The sequence below is a fragment of the Dermacentor albipictus genome, chromosome 8, assembly GCF_038994185.2.
Source record: "Dermacentor albipictus isolate Rhodes 1998 colony chromosome 8, USDA_Dalb.pri_finalv2, whole genome shotgun sequence".
Taxonomy (NCBI): Eukaryota; Metazoa; Arthropoda; class Arachnida; order Ixodida; family Ixodidae; genus Dermacentor; species Dermacentor albipictus.
The window spans coordinates 72,281,454-72,300,212 of record NC_091828.1 but is presented as its reverse complement, the minus strand read 5'-3'; the positions used below and the strand labels follow the sequence as shown (position 1 = coordinate 72,300,212).

Genomic DNA, 18,759 nt, shown 5'->3' with positions numbered 1-18,759 from the left:
ACACTTCAGGTTACTCACAAAAAAAGGAAGCCTATCTACTCATTAATTAACACCACGGGAGACTACATGTTTACATAAAACGCATCCTTCCGGTATCGGAGCTTCTCGAACAAAAACGCAAAGCTCATACCTTATATATTGAAGGAATTTCTAGTCTAAAATCGCGAAAAGTTTCAAATATTCAGAAATAAAACAAAACAACATGTTTCACTTCTACGGAAGCTCTGTTGGCCTCCCGTTCTGAACGTTTACGTCTGACTCATAGTTTTGAGCCGTACTCGAGGTGGTCGCGGTTCGAAAGCTATTCTGGCTTCCCAGGAACAACAAAAGGGCTGACACGCTATCAGCTCCTCCAAGACGTTACAGTCGCCTGCCGATTGGCATCCTGGCGCCAAGCTTTCATGACGAACTCGACTGACCGCGTCGCGACTCCCTAGCACCTCGTCTCGTCTTGTCACCTTACGCTCCTTCGCACTACATGCTGCACTCCGAAAAGAACGACGGAACGACGAGGAACGTAACTGCCTCGTGTCCTTTGTCCGCGTCCGTGCAGAACATGCTTCTGGGTTTCCTTTTGACTGGTGGCTCCAACGTCTTTGATGCGCCAACATCGTCAACGACGACCGCACCTTTCTTTTCTTCGCGCCATGCCTTTTCGCGCCTGTCGCCGACTTTGGCTGTGCTACATTAGTCATCGCATTCCGATGTTTAGCGCGCTTCTTTCTACGGCGCTTTTTCCTCGAACTCTCTTTCGTGCTGCCTTTTGGCGCCTCGTGCTGGCCGGTACCCACCTCTTCGGCCCGGATTGGTCTCCTACCCGCACAGTCTAAGTGATTAACATGCAAACCAACTCTCACTTTGCCACGACTGGCGGACAGTTCAACAGACTCTTGAACAATGCAGCAATCATTACTCGAACTATGCAACTCGGACTCTTGCGAACTGCCCTCTACTGCATTTTCCACCTGGCACTGCGCTTTGGCCCGCAGATCTGACCTGACATGGGTGCTCGCGTCTGTCGGGTGAACACTACTCTGTGCTTCGTTAACTACCTCGTTAACGTTACATGCGACGCGCACTCGTGGTGACTGTAGCAATTCATTCACAGCTGGCCTAGCTGTCTCTACAGTGCTCTGTTGGCGCAGCACCTCATCGTTTTTACTACGGCCTTTAACGCCCTCTGTTGCCATTAAGGCAACGTTAGCGTCTAGTCCTTTGCATTCACCTATGAATGTGCAGCCAATCTCACAGGCACTACTCTTCTCGTCGGCTTTTGGCGAAAATCCGCCAGATACTTACTAATGCTGCCATCTCTTTCTCGTACTTTTGCTCTCGCTCACACTTACGTTCTCGATACTCACGTTCACGTTCACGACGATCACGCTCCCGTGGCTCTTGTATCACCTCCCAAGCGATCTTAAAGCTTTCATCATGATTGCCACTATCTTGAATCGCCTTTATGATAGCTGGCTTTTTCACCTGTTCGTCCGCCTCAACTGCCAAATCGTCGCACACCAATAACAAGTCTAACCTCGTCAACCTTCTAAGATCCATGGCCGCTGCCCCGACTGGTGGTTAGAACTGTATTCCTTAATTAATTTGTGCAAAAACACAATATGCAACAAATTCTCGATTCCTAGATCTTTCAAAATAATCACAACATCTGAAGTCTGGCGAATCAAACGGCAAAAAACTAGGCTCTCAGTTACGGTTGCAGTACCCTGCCATCTGATTCATTGGTCAGCTGTTCCCGGTTACTCAGGACTCTCTGGGTCGAAGGGTCGCTCTTCTTCGCGGTTCGCAGTTCCTCAGGACTCCTTTGGACGAAGGCTCTTTTTCGCTGTTCCGCGTTCCTCAGGACTCTCTGAGTCGAAGGCTCTTTCTTCTTCGTTGTTCCCAGTTCCTGAGGACTTCTTTCCACGAAGGCTCTCTCTTCTTCACTCTTGCCGGTTTCTCACGATTTCTCTGGACGAAGGTTCATCCGTGGCGCTGCCACCAGTTGAATTTTTGGAGGACAATCCCAATTGCTGTTCCCCAGATGTTGGGCCTTGCCGTTGGGTGCGGGAGTTGGCCGAGGTTGAGGAGGACATTGAGATGAAAACTGGAGGTTTATTTACATCATTTACAGTGAGAGTACAAATGAATTAACAGTCATAAATTCATTACGGGCCGGTAGCAACTCCGGCGCTGCGGCCCGTGGCAAGAAGCTCAAAAGAGATGAATGAAGGAATGCTCTCTTGCTGCTCCCGGTCTCTGGCTTTAACACCTTCGGTGTCTGGAAGTCACGTCACGTTCGGCCAATCGGCGAGCCCGCTCAGGTGGCGTCATTTCTGGCCAATCAGCGAGCCCTCTCAGGTGGCTTCATTTTCGAGCAATGGTAGGCGCCCGTGCGAATGTAAGTCACACCCGGCGCAGAGGGTCGCTCCATTGTCTCCACCTGTCCGAGGGAGTACTTCTCTGCGGTATTGCCTTCCTGGTCTGCAACTGCCGTCCCAAAGGCGGATGGGGGGGAGTTGCTGCCAGGACTTCACGGTGTATTACAGCCGTCTTGCCTCGCGGCTTGCAAGCGCACAGCGGGGCCAGGCGGTTTGTTCTCGAGCGACCTTTCAGAGCCGCAAAGCAGCTTTGCTCGGGACCCACGTTACCTGGAACAGTGTCAGGCTCCCGCTACAGTTTTGGGAAGAGTCAAGCAGTGGGACAACAGCTCAACATGTGGTGTACGAGGTGGGGGACGCCAACTGGTTTGCACGTGCCGCGCCTCGGGAACGTGGTAGATGTGCTTCTGCGCTCCTTAATTAGGTGTGACGCAATTTGATGTGGTCTGGCGAACTCGAAGAAGGCTCAGAAAAAGGTCACGCATCTAACAGCGTGAAGATAGCTGCTGCAGCTTAATGTTTCGCTTGATCGAAATCAAGAGTACGAAATATGAAAATTCCTCATATGGCCACGCGTTCATGTGCGTGACCTGAGCGCACTTTAATAAATTTGTCAGAGCTCACGCTGCCAGAATAGAACACGCGTACCATGTTTATATTTCGGACGGTGATATTTTTTTTTTACTAGCGAAGAAGTATTAGGAAATTATCGCTCGTCGCAGGACGTGTTTTCGCGTATCGGAATTTTCATGAATGCTTTTGCTCTTTCCATAGCGGAGTAATCTGGTCTAATAAGATTGCGTGCTGGACTTGCAAGAAGTGCACATAAAACACAGGTGCCAGCGATTACACCGGAATTTACGATGAGTCCTGTATAAAGAGCTGACGCTTTTGACTCATAGACTTCGACGACTGACGACTTTGTTCATCATTGCCGTTGTGCTTTGAGTGTTAGCGTTGCGGGGCACAAAATTTCCGAATAAGTAGTTCAATGTTGAGGTAACGCTTTAGTAGCGTCTTTTTTCAGCCCTAGTACAACGTGGCAGTGATGAATGGGCCGGAAGCGAAAATGATCGCTTAGAGGCGGCCGGCCTCAACCATCATCTCACATGCATCGCTATCAACTACTGTAACCTCGTCGCCAGAGCAATGTGTCAAAAGCAAAGTAAGGCTGGAAGACCTGTACGAGGAAATCAATGTCTATCTATGCACTATTTATTGCGATATCGCATGGCTTCATTTGCTCTGTCGCTTTATTAGAATTATTATTTTGGCTAAATTTAAAGCTACGTTTATTGTCTTTCAACCGTCTTGTTCGCTTGCGGCCTATTGGTACGCTTTGTCGATGTGTAGCATTGATGATTCGTTTGAAGTATATTTTAGGGTATTAGCGTCCTGAGCACAAGTACCTAGTAATAATGTACTTTTTGAAATTTGACGCACTACCCTGTTAAAATAAAACTACAACTGTTTTCATAGAAAGAACTCAGGAAGTAATTTTTAATACACTTTACAGCTTCTATATTGAAGACCTTGCGCCAACCTCGGGTGTTTAAGAAGGTTCGAAGGAAGACAAAGTTCCGATACCAAAAATCGGAATGTGTTCAGCGCCGCATTGAAATGAAAGGTATTTCTTGCTCTTAACTGCCAGAGAAGCGCTGTGCTTGCGGGGGGGCACGCCCAGCCTTAATAACTGTGTCATCAAGGCCTGAGATGCCAAGAGGCGGAGTGGAAGAGACTCTGCTTCATTACTAGCCTTTTTGTTTGAAGTCGTCTAAGGAACTTCGATCCCCAAGCGAAGTTCCTTTTTGTGCACTGCCTCCAAGCCCTTGAATTGACTGGATGATGGTGATATCAGCGGCAGCTGGTAGGGAATGTGGCCTGTTATCAGTGCAGCATTCAGTTTAGGTTTGACTATAGAATTGTTTCCACAACGTAAACCTTTTATGCAACGAATTGCATTGACTTCTTGCACTGATGTGGCCACAATACGTTTAACTGCGCGTCACCGCAGTACCTTGCTGTCTATGGTGATGCCCAGGAATCAAACAATAATTGCACTGAATGGCCTCTAATATTCAGCGTCAGGCAGGCTGGCCTCCGCATTACTCCCGCAAAAAGCATGAAGGCAAATTTTTTCGCTGATAAAGGTAGGCCAAGCGTCGATTAGTTGCGTTCGATGATAGAGATTGCGTCCTGGGCTGTCCGGGCTAAACGTTTGTGTAGGTATCCTGACATAGAAATGCAGATGTCACCAGCGTAGATGGGCACTCTAACTTCCGTCCAGCCCACCTTCAGTGCTTCTGGAAGGCTGGCCATCATCATCATCATCATCATCATCATCATCATCATCATCATCATCATCATCATCATCAGCCTGCAGAGCAAAGGCCTCTCCCATACTTCTCCAACAACCCCGGTCATGTACTAATTTTGGCCATGCCGCCCCTGCAAACTTCTTAATCTCATCCGCCCACCTAACTTTCTGCCGCCCCCTGCTACGCTTCCCTTCCCTTAGGATCCACTCCGTAACCCTTAATGACCATCGGTTATCTTCCCTCCTCATTACATGTCCTGCCCATGCCCATTTCTTTTTCTTGATTTCAACTAAGATGTCATTAACTCGCGTTTGTTCCCTCACCCAATCTGCTCTTTTCTTATCCCTTAACGTTACACCTATCATTCTTCCTTCCATAGCTCGTTGCGCCGTCCTCAATTTGAGTAGAACCCTTTTCGTAAGCCTCCAGGCTTCTGCCCCGTAGGTGAGTACTGGTAAGACACAGCTATTATATACTTTTCTCTTGAGGGTTAATGGCAACCTGCTGTTCATGATCTGAGAATGCCTGCCAAACGCCCCCCACCCCATTCTTCTGATTATTTCCGTCTCATGATCTGGATCCGCTGTCACTACCTGCCCTAAGTAGATGTATTCCCTTACGACTTCCAGTGCCTCGCTGCCTATTGTAAATTGCTGCTCTCTTCCGATACTGTTAAACATTACTTTAGTTTTCTGCAGATTAATTTTTAGACCCACTCTTCTGCTTTGGCTCTCCAGGTCAGTGAGCATGCATTGCAATTGGTCCCCTGAGTTACTAAGCAAGGCGATATCATCAGCGAATCGCAAGTTGCTAATGTATTCTCCATCAACTTTTATCCCCAATTCTTCCCACTCCAGGTCTCTGTATACCTCCTGTAAACATGCTGTGAATAGCATTGGGGAGATCGTATCTCCCGGTCTGACGCCTTTCTTTATTGGGATTTTGTTGCTTTCTTTGTGGAGGACTACGGTGGCTGTGGAGCCCCTATAGATATCTTCCAGTATTTTTACATATGGCTCATCCACACCCTGATTCCGTAATGCCTCCATGACTGCTGAGGTTTCGACAGAATCAAACGCTTTCTCATAATCAATGAAAGCTATATATGAGGGTCGGTTATATTCCGCACATTTCTCTATCACCTGATTGATAGTGTGAATATGATCTATTGTTGAGTAGCCTTTACGGAATCCTGCCTGGTCCTTCGCTTGAGAGAAGTCTAAGGTGTTCCTGATTCTATTTGCGATTACCTTAGTAAGTAGTTTGTTGGCAACGGACAGTAAGCTGATCGGTCTATAATTTTTCAAGTCTTTGGCGTCCCCTTTCTTATGGATTAGGATTATGTTAGCGTTCTTCCAAGATTCCGGTACGCTCGAGGTCATGAGGCATTGCGTATACAGGGTGGCCAGTTTCTCTAGAACAATCTGTCCACCATCCTTCAACAAATCTGCTGTTACCTGATCCTCCCCAGCTGCCTTCCCCCTTTGCATATCTCCCAAGGCTTTCTTTACTTCTTCCGGCGTTACCTTTGGGATTTCGAATTCCTCTTAACTATTTTCTCTTGCATTATCGTCGTGGGTCCCACTGGGACTGTATAAATGTCTATAGAACTCCTCATCCATATTAGTAATGATATTGCCGGCTTTGTCTCTTAACGCATAAATCTGATTCTTGCCAATTCCTAGTTTCTTCTTCACTGTTTTTAGGCTTCCTCCGTTCCTGAGAGCATGTTCAATTCTATCCATATTATACTTCCTTATGTCAGCTGTCTTACGCTTGTTGAATAACTTCGAAAGTTCTGCCAGTTCTATTCTAGCTGTAGGGTTAGAGGCTTTCATACATTGGCGTTTCTTGATCAGATCTTTCGTCTCCTGCGATAGTTTGCTGCTATTCTGGCTAACGGGGTTACCACCGACTTCCATCGCACACTCCTTAATGAAGCCCACAAGATCGTCGTTCATTGCTTCAACACTAAGGTCCTCTTCCTGAGTTAAAGCCGCATACCTGTTATGTAGCTTGCTCTGGAATTCCTTTATTTTCACTCTTACCGCTAACTCATTAATCGGCTTCTTATGTACCAGTTTCTTCCGTTCCCTCCTCAGGTCTAGGCTAATTCGAGCTCTTACCATCCTGTGGTCACTGCAGCGCACCTTGCCGAGCACGTCCACATCTTGTATGATGCCGGGGTTAGCGCAGAGTATGAAGTCTATTTCATTTCTAGTCTCGCCGTTTGGGCTCCTCCACTTCCACTTTCGGCTATCCCGCTTGCGGAAGAAGGTATTCATTATCCTCATATTATTCTGTTCCGCAAACTCTACTAATAACTCTCCCCTGCTATTCCTAGTGTCTATGCCATATTCCCCCACTGCCTTGTCTCCAGCCTGCTTCTTGCCTACCTTGGCATTGAAGTCGCCCATTATTATAGTGTATTTAGTTTTCACTCTACCCATCGCCGATTCCACGTCTTCATAGAAGCTTTCGACTTCCTGGTCATCATGACTGGATGTAGGGGCGTAGACCTGTACAATCTTCATTTTGTACCTCTTATTAAGTTTCACAACAAGACCTGCCACCCTCTCGTTAATGCTATAGAATTCCTGTATGTTACCAGCTATATTCTTATTAATCAGGAATCCGACTCCAAGTTCTCTTCTCTCCGGGCACAGGACGTGCCCGCTTTTTAGCACTGTATATGCTTCTTTGAATATGAATAAAGGGAAAATCAGACATCCACCTGTTCGTAGCAATTGCTACAAAGGAAACCCATACGGATTCCTCGAAAGAAAGGCCTCATAGTTGAAGAAAAATTCGTCCTGGTCCTAACTTCACTAAGCCCTATTATATCCAATTTACTGCCCTCTAATTCCTCCAATAGCACTGCTAGACTCGCCTCACTAGATAATGTTCTAGCGTTAAACGTTGCCAGGTTCATATTCCAATGGCGGCCTTTTCCGGAGCCAGTGATTCTTAGCACCCTCTGCTGCGTCGCAGGTTACCGCCGCCGTGGTCAGTTGCTTCGCCGCTGCTGGGGACTGAGGGCCGGGGTTTGATTGTTGTCTTCATATAGGAGGTTGTGGCCAAATTCTGCACCAGGGTGGCCAATCCTGCTCTGGTGAGGGCGTGCGTTACCGGTTCTGGTCACCGGGATCAGGCCACACTCCAGGCCTGTTTGTGCAATTTTATCAACACGCGGATTTTTTTTATCCGGTGAAAAATTGTCGGCACCGGGATTCGAACCACGGACCTCTTGCACGCGAGGTGGTTGTTCTACCTCTACGCCACCGCTGCACCCTTAAGCTGGCTGGCCATGGCAACGTTAAAAAGTCCGGAGATAGGACAGATGTGGGACTCCATGGGAAATGCGTCACTTTTGGGTCATCATATTTGCGAGCTTAACCTGCACAAGTCGATCTCTATGAAATTCATGGACAAATCGAACACCATTTTCCGAGACACCCATGGCTTCAAGTCCGTTGATGATGCCTTTATGAAGCACACAAAAGAATGGCGAATGCCGAGAGGCAATGAATGCAATGGTACGGTATGTGGCTTAGTATGTCCAAGACGCTGTCCTGGGCACTCAACTCTGGACTAACCCTAGTCACACACGATGGCAGTTTAGTTCCTTCTTCAAGATACCAAGTTAACCTAGGGCAGGGTGTCCAAGCTAAGTTCAGCCAGAGTTTAAAAATATAGAAATGCCATGTAGCTAGACAGAACAAAGGTAATGCTGTTTGCCGTCGCGGATGAGATACTGAAAGTATTTTTCATTTCACCTAATTAGATAATTAGTCCAAAATTTTAATGAACTTCTCCAATATTTTAATACGATTAAAGATGTCAAGGAGAAAACTGTAGAGCGACATGAAAAACTGCCGATGCAGCTTTCTGTTCCGCAAAACGTGCTACATAAGAGAGTTTTTTCAATCGTGAAAGAAGCCCGCGAATACACGCGAAGTGCTGCGAGCGCCTAGTCGCGCGACAGTTTTGCGTGTATTTTAAGAGCGGCTCATTGAAGAGCGGCAGTGCATTGATGGCGCAGCTCGCTAAAGCATTGGGGTGAATGTGGTTCATTATAAGCGGCACATATCCAGTGAATTTGTACCGCAGCCTGCTAAAGCATCGTGTTGCTGCCCATGACGAACACTTGAGACGTGAGTTCTACACCTCCATGAATCGGAGAAAGTTAATTTGTTTCTCATTATAGAGCGGCACATTAGGAGTGGCACATATTAGGTACTTAACTTGGCCTCAAAAACGTTTATTGAAGAGTGGAATACAGCTACTGACACATACCCATCAACAAAAGATGGCATCAGAGAAGTTGAATGAAGACCAGCACAAACCGAGTGGCACATACGTAAGTCGGCTTCTGAGAGTTTCATTGAACAGCGGCATCCGCATCTACACCTAGCCATGTCGGCGCGGAACAGGTCCGTTGAAGAGCGGCACATAAGTATGCATTACAACAAACTCAGCGAACCAAGTTGGTCCAACTGTTGGTTTCAAACCCGGGTCCGTTAGCAAAGCACTTATGTACAATTTTTCGTACTGGTGTATAATTATTTGCTTTCGCTTGAGTGTTTACTCTGTCACTTTAAATTATTCACTTTTTGCTTGTCTAATTATCTTTTTACTTGTATATTTACCCTGTCATTGCTACTACAGGGTGGACGGTGCTTAGTCAAGCTGCAGTATCCGCAGCTTTTTCGCCGTCTCCCCTTTTTCACAAATGTTTTTGTTTTGGTGAAAATAAAACACTGACTGACTGACTGACTTCGATGCGCTACCCATTCGCCTGTGGACTACCCAGTGATCCAGGTAGGGGGGAAAACCGACACGTACGTACGTAAATAGATAGATAGCTAGGTGGATTGACAGTTGGCACCCGGAAAGTGCGTCAAGCACCCTAGGAATGCTAACCCATAAAAAAACAAAGACCTGAGCCCTGTTGCAATAGTTAGTACTAAGACAAGGCCGGAATGGCCTTTAGCTATCATTTATGCGCGAGTGCACAGGCTGAAATTGACTGGTATATGTGCGAAAACGTCTTTTTCATGCTGGAAGTTCAAACCACAACTTCTTACCACACCTTTCGTAATTTCAAAAGAATGACATTGCATTTGAAAATATTTTGCTTATGCGAGGTTAAGAAGCCTAATAGCATGGACCCGGTGTTTGTTGAAAGGTAATATAAAGGATGCTCCGCGTGAAATAAAGTATTGCTTATGACAAGTCAAGCGTGGGCATGTGAATGACATCGGTACTGTCAAAGTCCTCCTAAGAAATGTTTTAATTACATTCATTCAATTACATACATTCATCTTCGCAGATAAGCATGAGGACAACATCAAGCTATCCGCCTTCAACCAGCCGCGAATAATTTGCGCAGGGTATCTGTGTGCTGAAAGCACTTGAATAGTCATCGCACTTACGAATGAAGTTGCCGTTGTCTGAGCATATGCATCTGCATCGGGTGTCCCGACTGTATAGGATGCTTATTTTGAACAGTGTGATGTTACTGCTGTCAAAATGAATATTCCTATGTTAATAGAGTGGATTTTTCCTAAATTCTTGGCGTAGGTTTATTGCTGCGCAGCGCTAGCATGACGTCACTTAAGTTGATATTGATGGCTGAGAGAAATTTCCAGACAGAAATTGTAATAATTCATCATAGTGCCAGACTAGAAAAAATGCCCGGCCATGGAACGTGTGTTCTAGAGAAGTATAAGAATGCGATTTGAAAAATACCCGTCCTCTCATAAGTACATTGTAATGTAGTTTTAAGATCAACGCTTGTGTTTATAGAAATGCCGCTTAAGGATGTAATGAAAGCCTCAGAGGTTAGTTGAAGGAGTAGAGTAAGCAGTATGCCTGATAAGGAAGAATGAATTCGGTTATCAAAATATAGTTAAGTACATTGCCTGAAGAACAGACAGGATGCCGTCAGCGGGCGGTAATGCTGATATGCAGCGAGGAAGACTTAGTGCCACCAAATATTAAAGTTACTTAGTGGTAGAGACTCCCTTGACACATGTACTAAGAATATTCGTGATATGAGTGACAGAATGAGGCAGAAACTATATATAATTGGTAGAGTACTCCTAACATCTACAGTTTATGCAGGACCACTGAACAATGGGCCATTGACGCTTGTTGTTTTGTAAACGCAATGGACACCAAGAGGAGGAGCTGATGAAAAGTGACGATCATGAGTTATGCACAGGAGAGGAAGGTAAATACTGATATATATATATATATATATATATATATATATATATATATATATATATATATATATATATATATATATATATATATATATATATAATGAGCGAGGAGGAAATAAACCTATTGGTCCGATTTTTATTAGTCGCAATCATACAGGTACAAAATCAACAGACAATTTATTTATTTATGAATACTGCAATCTTGTACACAAGATCATAGCAGGTGGGAAACATCGTGTTAAGATACAGAATTACAGACACAAAGAAAACAACATTGCACATAGAAATTCAACAAGAGAATACAGCGACAAGCTCAATTAAAGACAATCAATTCAAATGCTCTTGAAATGAATGTAATGATGTCTGTCTGACAACATCACCCGTGAGGTTATTCAAAACAGTGATGGTCCTTGGAAAAAAGGAATATTTAAAACAATTAACTCGCGGATTTAATGGTGTTATAGAAAGAGAATGGTGATCTCTAGTTTGGTACCCCGAGGAATAGGTAAGGATATTGGAGGTGTCAACTTTGAAATTATTATTTTAAAAAATTGATAGAAAGACTTCAAGCGACATATGCGATTTCTGTTAGGAATAGAGGGTAAACCGCTATTTTGAGGAGGTCACTGAATGATGCTTGTCCGTAAGTGTTATATATAAACCTTACTGCTTTTTTTGGATTCTTTCAAGTTTATTTATGTTTACCTTTGTAAAAGGGTCCCAGATAATTACTGCATATTCTAAGATTGGTCTAGTAATAGTGTTGTAGGCAAGGTAGGCAACAATGACACCAAGAAAAGCATAGGGGAAAATATTTGTAGTTGGAAATTTCATTGGAGAAAGTTTCGGCAAAAAGAAATAAAAAACAGGGTCTCATAAGAGGTGACTGACGAAAGCCTACTCTTCCTCCTCTTATCATTCACCTCTTTCTCATTGCCTCTTCTCTTTCTCTTCTTTCAATAAGTCATTACTACTCACTACTAAGCGTGTTTAACCATTTGTGGTCAATTGTGTTCATCACAAGTTCTCGTTAGACATGTTGGACAACTCATAGGCAGTAGCAGTCATTACAAGTCATTTCTGTCATTATTCGTTACTGGTCGTTACTAATCATTTCAGTAATTTCTCATTAATTGTGGTCATTACGAGCCGTCGTTATGTTGCAACTTCACTGTCCGAATGGCGGGACGAAATTGCTTAAACTTAGTCGCATTTTCAAAATTCACTCAAAAAGCCGTAAGATCTAGAGAGAAGAGTAGAACAAAATTTATTGCTGGAAACAGCCAAAATGTCCTTGATTAATCCAGCTGACCCAGAGAAGGCCATGCAAATAGCGCAGAGAAAGCGGCAAAACTGGGAACAGAGAAACTGGTTTGTCGTAGTAGTTCTGCGGAAACCCGCAAGGTGGAGAGAAGTAACGAATAAAGGCAAAATCAGACATCCACCCGTTCGTAGTAGATGGTAGAGTGGCTGCCCTGGAAAAGCGGTGGTCCCGGGTTCGAGTCCCGGACCAGGACGAATTTTTCTTCAACTATGAGGCTTTCATTTCGAGGAACCCGTATGGGTTTCCTTTGTAGCAATTGCTACGAACGGGTGGATGTCTGATTTTCCCTTTATTCAGAGAAACTAGTGTTTTATTGGGCGAAGCTGTGCCTGAAATATAGACTACACTGAATGCTCAACGATAGCGGCGAACACAGTCCACGATCGTCGAAAATCTTATCAGCGGGTCAAGCGCGTCGGCTTTTATGTATCAGTCATCCTATGTTCCAGAGTAATTGCTGGGATCCGCGTGTCTTCCACAAAGTTCTACAGTATTCGCGTCGGGCATACTTGCAGTCAGATTACACAAGGCTCGGTGACCGACAGCCAATGGAACGATCGATAACGGTAGGAGTAGCGTTCACTTAATTTCACAGCTATCGTATTAAAATGGCAGGCTCACCGATGTGCGCTAAGTGCAAGTGTGAAAAGACCATCAATCATCTTCTTTGCCACTGTTCTCGCTTTGATAACCAACGTCAGACTCTGCAGGGTGCCTTGAACAGACTGGACGATATGCCATTCACCGAAGCAAAGATCTTGGGAGCCTGGCCTCATAGTTCATTAGCCCAAGAAGCCATTCGAGCACTTTTTCACCAACTGAAGACAACAGACTTGAGTGCCCGACTGTACACATCCTGCACCTAACCTAGTGCAGATGAAAGTGCAATATAGACTCAGGTTTTCACCCTCTCTTTCACTCCCCCTTCCCCCTACCCACATGTAGGGTAGCAAACTGGACTTAGTCGGCTTAACCTCCCTGCATTTCCTTCCTCCGTTCTCTCTCTCTCTCTCACTCTTTGGTATAAGAACGTTTCGTGAATATGGGCCCTGAAACTTGGCTTGGACTACAGAGCGAAAGCATAATGAAAATAAAATATTCATACACTGTTTTGATTCACCCGCATTACACCTTTACATAAAGTTTACATCCCTGCCCTTCATAACCAAATGCTCACCATCAAGCAGAGACGACAAGCTATCGCAATACGACAAGCTGTCGCTTTGCCTATTCTTACTTCGACGACCCAGTAGCACTTTATTAAGTTTCGTATAATTGTGCAGCCAAGCACATATTCTCAAGATTGAAAAAAAGCATTTGTGCGAAAATAAAGAGAAGAACCGGTAATTATGGGCCGTTTTAGCGAAGAACGAACCATCATGAGAGATTGAGTGGTGTTGGCCAGGTTCGCTGTCCAGTTGTCGTACGGTTACGAGAATTAGGCGGATCGCAAGTCACCAATCGCGGAATTTCCCTATATATAGCATCGGCACAATGCCACTTTTCCCTATAGGTAATATATTGAAAAACCCTTTGCCCTTAGAGCTGCTTAGTCTACAACTTGCGGGGACACCGAGGCAACGCTATCTGTCGAAAATAGATGTGAGTCGGCTGAAAAAACCTTATTTACTTTAGGCCTTTGATATCCACAGCTAAAATCTCACCCATCGTCACGACTGCGCCACAATGCTAGGGAGACCAACTTAGCGGGACCCACTTGCGGGGAGTGGCGACGGTTTGGGAGTGCCGAAAGCCATTGTCATATAGTGAAACTGGCCAGGTCAGGGTATTCTGAGAGTATTGACTTTGTGCTGATTTTCTGAATTTTACCATTGCCTAACATTTTCCTGACGTTATTGCTGTTTACATTATATTGTGATGGTTGTGTTTTGATTTGTAAAGAAGTACATTCATTTTGAAAGGCTTTTTATATATGTAAATAGCACGGAACACTAGAATCTACGTCTGAACAGAGGCACTATAACGTAAAGTATTAATGCGAAACCATTACTTGGCCCATTACGCGAAAATATGTCGGCGTTGGCGTACGAAGATGGTACCGGAAATGGCCGATGGCGCAATGAGTAAAAAACGTCCAAAAAATGCTCGGATTGACGTTAGATTTCTCAGGGAGGTTCATGTAAAACAAAGTAAATGAATGCCTTTGAAAGTAAAACTTATTACGTTTAAGCCTGGGTGGGAATCAAACCTGGGCTTCGCGGTGCGAGATGAGCACGATTCTCCGACGCCACCTAAGCTCCCCGAATGTTGTTGACTAAAGGTGTGCCTAGTGCCTGAAATAAAGCCCGTGGAGTGATTGACGCTGTACGAACGCAGCCAACTCGTCAGTGACGGTCCCACCACGTGCACTCTCCTCTTACATTTCCCCAAAGCGACACCAATGCTTTCGCATTTCCACATGTAAGCAGAGTTGAATGCCTATGCCGAAATTTTGCAAGCCATTTCTATTCTATTTCTGCAATCAGCCCTCAACGATTCGTCAAAAATTATTGGGATCACGAAAACCGCTAGTGCTCCAGATCTGGTACCACGTGAAACACTGACAGTGCATGATTACATGGAAGAAAATAAAAAAAGTTCAGCCACTTTAGCATGCGTTAAGGAGGATAAAGGCGAAAGCCTGCGTGGCTCACGAGACATTAATTAAATAACTAGACATTCCCATTCGAATCCGTTGTTACTTGCTATTGTTTTATCCCACCAATGTTCGCGGGCTCAAATGCCTCAATTAAATATATCCTAATTATCGGAGTCATAATTAACATCGCCTTAACTAACACCAGACGTCAAGGGTCCTGCTGCAACCAAAGGTCGGGTGTTCGAGTGCCTTATTAACTTTGCATTAATTAAAACCTAAGGTCGAGTTCGAGTGCCCTAATTAAGTTTGTCTTAAAATCAAAGGTGATAGGTTCGAGACCCGCCAATGGTTGTGACTGGTACCATCAACTTTGGTGCTGTAACGCCAGACGGCCATTTTTTTTATGCCACCGGACAACGCATTTTTTTACCCATGAGGCACTTAAGGCTTTCGGCTTAATATTTATTTTAGATTCTACGCCTTTCTCGCCATTATCCCTCCTATGTCGGTCAAAGTTTTCGGGCAGCGCCAACTTAGCCTTTCTCCTACGCGACGTCGCAGAAGCCGCGAAAGCTCACCACGTCAAATTGGCTTATGCGCATTGAAGATGCTTTAATATGCCGAGCAAAAGCCTACTTTTTCCGCAATCGCCTAGGACCACCTTGTTCTGCAAATAATATAAGATGGTTGCCCGCCGATCACTCTGGCACTAGGGCGAAATTAATTTATTTGCGTATAATAAAAACTTTTACGTGGCAGTATAATGCTCGCGAGCCCTTACAATGCACATACGACATCGCTGAGCCAACTCGCCTTCGCTGAGGATCTGTTTTAACGGCATTTATAACCATTGGTTGTCAGTCGCAGCAATTTTCGACCAGACAGTGCTAAGTAAAGGGGAACCGGGCAATCGCAGTTGCTGGCACCACCTCCTCGTCCTGTTATCCACTTTCGCTGCGCTAGCTGGGCCCCACCGACACGCTCTATACCTTTGGCTTCTTATCGGACAATTATGCAAGAATGACTTGTCATAGTAAGCAATGCTATTCGCTTTGAAAGTGAACAAAAGTGACCTCCTATAAACGAATAAAGCATTTGATTGGGCTGTTCAAACAGCGCTGTGAGTCACTGCCTGGTGCTTGTGTCGGCGGCTGCCTAAATGTAACGTTGGGAGTTTCGCATAAAAACTAATTGGAATAGTTTTACGCTATAGGACCCCATGAAGTTGAACCATAATGGTTTGCAGAAATTGTTAAATAATTATACTCACTACGCAAACTATACTCACGCACTTTTAAGAGAGAGAGTGCGCGAGCCTATCGATCTTACTCAGTTGACAAATCGGAATAGTTTGCTCTGCAAGAACAATACGCAGGCATCAGAAATAGATCCATCATTGTTTTTTTTTTCTGTTAAACAGTTGTGCTCCTAGTATAAAAGCGGCAGCTATTTTGCCTGGGTCACCCGAGCCCACTCCAAGAAGCGCACTAGCTACTGCACCGGAAAGTAACACTTCAACTTTTGCTTCGCAAGAGGTATAGATGCTTTCCATTCAAGTTTTGCATATTTGCTATATTTCATTTGTATAGTAATTTTTTCCAAGCGTGCACATCTGAAACATCAATTAGAATTGCGTTTAACTGCGCTGTTTAAGCACTTGAAATGCAAGTTGGCGAATTCAATAATGGAGCTACGGCAGATATGTGCGGTCAATAAGTTGCTACGGTCGATATGTTGAGCAATATCTCTGTTAGATTGGCATGATTAGGCAGCTACAGGATTTCACAGTCTGTGATAGCAATGTTAAGCGGGGACCCGATGTTCATCGGACGGCGTACTAATAAGGATTTGAAGGACGCTTAAGCTTCGCCTTTAAGAGTGGAACGCTATAGCATTGAGATGCATGACTGCTTATCGCTCTTCCCGGTAACTGCAGCTTATGTAGCCGTAATGTTTACCAGGAAACACAGTAAGCAAACGCTATGCACGCATCCGAGCTATCCGGTACAAACGCGGGCTCTTCAGCGGAGGTGAGCGCCATCTAGATGATGTTGCAAGTGACCGGGCGCGCCGCTGCATGAATGGTGGAAACGCTTCAAAAAGTGGTTTGTGTGTGAGTTTCTGTGTAACAGAATTATGTTTTATCATATATTCAAATTATAATCCGACGCTTCGTGTCTGTGGGTTGTGTGAAAGTCGTACTATACCATTTTGCTTATGCAATTTACTTTGAGAAATTGAATTAGTTCAGTAAAGTCTTTGCGTTACACGGAGGGCCTGCGTGGTTGAGTAGGCGTAATTCGAAATGATTTATCCCTCAGAAGACTGGCGATGCTGCGCGCGAGGTGCCAACGCCAGATTTTCTGAGACAAGGGACCCTTAACACTATCGCGTTAATAGGCGGAAGCGGCATGTGGGCATGGCGCTTCCGTCAGTGGCTTTGCATGTGTCAGCGTCGTCAGTGGCTTTGCATGTGTCGTAGCTAGATGCAGTACATGAGGCCTATGGAAAGTTGCCGGTATTGGTAGTTTGAAGTTCACTCGCTGTTCTCCGCTTAGACCTCACTCGCACACAGGTGCGTAGCCATAACAGAAGTGTTGCTCATCGGTCATCTCTGCAGCGGAAGCAGCAACGCTGCCCTGGCTTCGCTGCTGAGCAGATCGGGCAGACCGTGATGCTGCCTCAGCTTGACTTCGTCATTTTCTCAGACAAACGCTCTGCGTGTCAGTCGTGTCTCTGTGGAGAAAAAAGACGGCCCTGTGCGCGGGCTATGCATGTGCTGTCGACACCGTAACAGCATGACTGCAGCGCTGGCGGCGTAAACGCGCGTCGAGTTTTCGCGGTTGCAATAATAATGCGAATACAAGAAATTTGATTAGATTTTAAACTTAATTCCTAAAACCTTATCGACTACATCCACATGCATACAGACAGCAGCCCGTCTACGAACAACAGTAGATACTATGAAACGCGAGTGTAGTCAGCAGGAACAATGACAAAAAGGTCTTTCTATTGCCGTGCACTCGTCACTTCTTCTCTATGCTCTATTTATATACCGGCACATCATATTCTCGTGATTGTCCTTGCAGTACTGCAGACGTGGCCTTTATCTCCCTATCAGAGGAAGAATGTCTCCGTAGCCAAGTTAAGCGTGGGCATGCACAAACTAATAAAACGTAAATTATTTGGATAGGTACGGCTTCATGCGCAATACATGCAGTACTTTGGGTGTGTGCTTCCGGCACATCAAACGAGTTTTACCATCTAGAATTACCTCGTAGTTCACGTCGTTTATGCGTCGGATCCATATGTGTAACCCAAAATATGACCTTAGCAGTTTTCGGAAAGCCTCGTAACGCTTATAGGTAGCCAAATCCACACTCTCTCGCTAGGGCGTATAGGCGAGGAATTTGTGCTGGGGATTGTACCGCGTTACATCCTTGTCTTTCTAGTGGCGGAGGCGTAGACGTGCAAGCTTTTTGACTTCTCCAAAACGTTGAGTGAATCCTTCAGCGTCTGCATCGACGCTGCCACACCCGTGCGGCAGCACTGCTTCCAACGTTGTCGTGCCTTCGCGATCGTGTATGAAGCTAAATCGTGTCATACGAGTCGTTTTTTACCGACCAGTGTTACATGACAAGGTTACATACGACAATATCTTGCCCCAGTTCTCATGTTCCGCGTCGACGTACACGTATATTATGTCTATAAATGTCTATAAAGCAGTCCATTAGTCCATTCGTCTGAGGATTATGGGTTGTCGCTTTCTGGTGGGCTACGCCGCTGAGTATGATTACTGCACCCAGAAGTTAGGCCATGAACACAGTGCCCCTGTCTGTAATTACTACGGTTGCGGCACCACGCAAGGACGACATTTTTGACAAAAAATGGAGCTGCTTCAACTACTGTTCCC

The 18,759-nt window shown here is 45.1% G+C and overlaps 1 protein-coding gene and 1 long non-coding RNA gene across 8 annotated transcripts in view; one reads left to right on the top strand and one right to left on the bottom strand.

The window, feature by feature from the left end:
- The window catches only part of LOC139048815 (uncharacterized), a 171,001-nt gene that overhangs the window by 32,514 nt on the left and 119,728 nt on the right, over positions 1 to 18,759 (bottom strand). The gene's annotated exons all lie outside the window — the stretch shown is intronic.
- Positions 1 to 18,759, top strand: part of LOC135920801 (uncharacterized) — a 183,680-nt gene that overhangs the window by 112,396 nt on the left and 52,525 nt on the right. The window contains exon 2 of one of the 7 annotated variants that reach the window (XR_010570322.1): positions 10,820 to 10,928. The exons of 5 other annotated variants lie outside the window; for them this stretch is intronic. The gene's annotated coding sequence lies outside the window, so the exon portion shown is untranslated. Of the gene's footprint in view, positions 1 to 10,819; positions 10,929 to 16,361; positions 16,382 to 18,759 lie in introns of those variants that run through there. One more of the 7 variants, XR_010570328.1, reaches the window with a different exon arrangement.